The 3783-nt window shown below is 61.0% G+C and overlaps 1 protein-coding gene across 1 annotated transcript in view; it reads left to right on the plus strand.

Annotated features, from left to right (window-relative positions):
- Positions 1-248: 248 nt before the first annotated feature.
- The window catches only part of LOC113208670 (uncharacterized), a gene marked incomplete in the record, with an annotated part of 9074 nt that continues 5539 nt past the window's right edge, over positions 249-3783 (plus strand). Inside the window, 1 exon segment of the mRNA XM_052264665.1 lies at positions 249-501.

Genomic DNA, 3783 nt, shown 5'->3' on the forward strand with positions numbered 1-3783 from the left:
GGGGGGAGAGGGTCTCCAGCAGGTACGAACCAAAGTTCCCCATCTCTCTCGCACCCACAAGACCCACCACTAGCTGGAGCAGGGGGATGCAGGGCAGGACATGGTGGGGGTCGTGCTGGTGAAGTCTGGCTCTGCCGGGAGTGCGCGGGCGCGGGGGGCGGGTCCTCCGGGCGCGGGGCGCGGCGGGACGGGGGAGCGAAGGCGGGTGGGCCGCGAGAAGCAGCCTGGTTGGTCGGCGGAGCCCGCGCTGCCCCGCGACAAAAACCGGCAGAGCCTTCAACCTGGTCTTCAGTGAGCCGCTCAGCACACAGCAGGGACAGCAGCAGAAGCAGCCTGGTCGAGCCGACCCGCGGAGCAGCCTCTCCCAACGACCACCTGGCGGCAAGCACCTCGCCGACGACACCCCGCCGCCGACACCCCGCTTCCAACATCCCGCCGACAACGTCCCCCCTGACAGAGCGACCCACGCCGCTCATCTGCCAGACGCGTCCCGGACACTAGGTAAGGAAGCATCATCGGCGTTCGGCGATTAAAGTCGCGTCTTTCGGCGGCGCACGTCCGAATAATGTACAAGTTCCACGCCGCAGTCAGGTCCACGCCCCGTTTATCGGAGGACTACCGCTGTGCGTTCAGGAAGCATCCGCTGCGCCCACCTACGCCTACCTCCCCGCCACGGCCTTCGGGCCAGGCGCGGAAAAGCCCAGGGCGGGAAGGCACGTCACCCTAAAAAGGTGTCAGTCCCGGCCCCTTGTACTACCTTGTTGCACCACCTGAATGCGCACCCCTGCAGGGTGATTCTGCTGCACTGTGACTAGTCTCCTCCTTATCCTCCCACCTTATGCTTGTCACACGAGTGCCACGAGGACGGAGGTACGAAAGCGCTGTGCGTTATCACCCTCTGTTGACGTCCCCAGCCCGACTCCCCCACACACACGACCTGCGCTCCCCCGACGACCTCTGCGCCCACAGCCACCGCGCCCCCAAGGAGGGCTTAGGCGCCGGCAGCCCTCCACGCCTGTGGCCTCCGCACACCGTACACCGTCCCGTGTGGTGCGCTAAACTGTTTTCCTGTAAAAATGCAAACAACTCTTCGCTCTTTTGGGGGGACTCGTCACCCGCGCACTCCCGCCGAGTCCGCTGCGCCGCGCCGAGTCCCAGCACGCCGCCCTCCACGGGGGCAGCGGACGGCGGCGGCCTTGCCCGGCGGCTCGGACGTGGACGTGCGTAATGGCGCCGTTTGGGTGCCCTTTTTTCCGCCGATTTCGCCCGCTTTAGAGCTGATGACGCCCGCCGAGCCGAGCCGAGCGCGCGTAAGAATGCCGCGCTGGCCTACTTAGTTGTTGACTTACCCCCTCTAGCCCGGCGGAGCCCGGCGGCGGCCATAAGGCACTTACGCCCGTTTTTAATTTCCTCCCCTCCGGCTCTGAGTGGGGACGTCGTCAGTGCATGCGTGGGGGCGCGGGCGTGGCGGGGCGTGGCGGGGCGCGTCGCGGCGGGGTTGCGGGGCGGGGCGGGCGGTGGGGCTTGGGCGCGCGCATACGCTCCGAACATTACCCACGCAGGTATGATCCGCGGCGCACTTATACGACTGCACTAAAGTCGGGGAGGCCTATTGAACCGCATCGCAGTCGCGCGGCAAACGGATTCATATCGCAGGGTGCCGCCCTCGGCGCGTCGTATAAGTGGCGGGGCGGGGCGCGGACCAGCAGCTCATCCTCCCACAACGACGACGCTGAGAACGCAGCGCGGGCAGGGCCGCGGGACCGGGTTGGAGCCAGGCCGAGGTACATACATGGGAATGTTAGGACTGGAGAACGCGTAATGTAATATTATAGTTTAACGTGACCACTACAGCTTTTTGTTTTGGAGACGTTGACTACCAGGTGTGTCAGAGGTTGTGGGGTCAGGACGGTCGGTCAAGGGCGGCATGGAAGACGGGCGCCACGGATTCTGACAATTCCTCCCTCCCATTTCCAGCCCGTTTGAACGGCATTTATAAAAATATATAGTGTTTGCCTACTTTCAGGCTGATAATTGTAGTAGCCTACCTACCTAACAGGTAGATTGCTAAGATTGATACGGTTCCCGCGAACCTCTCCCGTTCTAAAGACCATGTAATGTGTAATATGTTCGGATGGAGAAGGTCGGCATGGGCCAGGGCCAGCAGGAGCCCGCCCGGTCGAGGCCAAACGACGTTGTGTATTTGGTCTGAAATACCCCGTCGAGCCTGGTCGGCGAGCAGGTCGGCCGCCCCGCCGCGCGCCCCTGTGGCTGCACGCGGGGCCGCCCCCGCGGATGCGCGCCGTCTAATCGAGCCGATCGCGCGCGGCTCAAAAGGCTTCGCGGCGCCGCAAAGTTTAACGGGTCGGCCGCCCGAAGTTGGACAAGTCGCCGCGCGCGATGGCGGCCCGGGGATAGGAGGGAGACAAGGCAAGAGAGACAAGGAGGGGGAATTAATTTCCCTTTTCCAAAGACGTTATTCGCAGAAGTCGGGAGCCGTTCGGTGGCTGCGCGGCACCATAGCAGCAGCAATAAAGGCCGCGGGGATAAACACCTAACGCCACCCCGTTACCCTGTGCTATAGCTGTGGACAACGCCTCGGCCCGCCCTCCTCCCCATCCCCGTCCTCGTCGGTTTGTGCCGCATCCGTTTTTCGTTAAGTAATCTCACTTGTCATTTCCCCTCAATTTTTGCCAGCAGGTCGGCCCCGTCCAGTCGCCCCCAGGGGTGCGGCCGCCCCTCCCCACTCCCTTCCTCTCGGCCATGCTAATCAGACCGATAATTGTCCCGAGCGGCGTTTTATTTCGCACTTCCTGTCACGGCGGCCCGAGGACCGCGGACCACGGGGAGGGTCGCATAAAGAGCACCCGTAAAATCGTTTCCTTGAGACAAGGCGCGCTGCCACAACCTGCTTATACATCGATGAGATTTCTCCGTGAATAAACCCATGAGCGAATTGTCTTTCCTTATTCTAGGCAAAATGTGCCTTGTTTCTTGGAAAACTACGTAACTGTAAGAACGGTTTTCGTTAAAACCGCGGTTAAAACAATGGAAATTGCTTTGAAACACGGAAAAACTAGCTACTTCGTGGTTTTTAAAGGTGACAATTTTCTGGGTAAGGAGCTAAGGAGCAAGCCGACGCGACGGGCAAGGGGCCCCGCGGGGACAGTCTCGCGGCCGTAAAACCCTGCGCTGCTAACTTAAAAATGAGGTTCTTAACACGCGTCTTCAATGCGATTGGCGAGAAACTTCGCTCTCGCATACATCCACCCACCACACGTCTCCACTGGAAATCGAATGGCTTTTCCCAAGCATACACTACTTCCGATGACCGAATACCTCACAGTTTACTACACATTCTGGGTTTTGTCAAGCGTAAGACTAATAGTTCGTACCATCAATTAAAGATGGTGTACGAAAACCCAGAATGCATTACTGAAAGAGCATTCAGGGTTTGAAAAGTTGACGGGCTGGTATGTCCCGAGCTGTGACTGATCGTCTGGCTGGAGCCTCCCCCTTCGCTCCGCCCCCGCTTCGGGGCCACCGCTCCTCCAGAGCACTCCCTCTATCCCCCACCGCCCCGCCACCGCCCTCCCGCCCTGCATCCGCCCGGAGTCACACCCACTTGGCGGTTAGCTTCGTGGTAAATTGGCGGAATGAGAGTTGAACGGTTGCCCCGCGCTGGGCGGCGGCGGCAAAGCTTCGTGTCTCATTCTGTTTCCACCGCCACAACCCAGAGCAGCCAACGGCAACAGCAGGGCCAGAGGGCGCAACAGGGCCAGC

The sequence above is a fragment of the Frankliniella occidentalis genome, unplaced genomic scaffold (genome assembly GCF_000697945.3).
Source record: "Frankliniella occidentalis isolate FOCC.00 unplaced genomic scaffold, Focc_3.1 Scaffold20, whole genome shotgun sequence".
Lineage (NCBI taxonomy): Eukaryota > Metazoa > Arthropoda > Insecta > Thysanoptera > Thripidae > Frankliniella > Frankliniella occidentalis.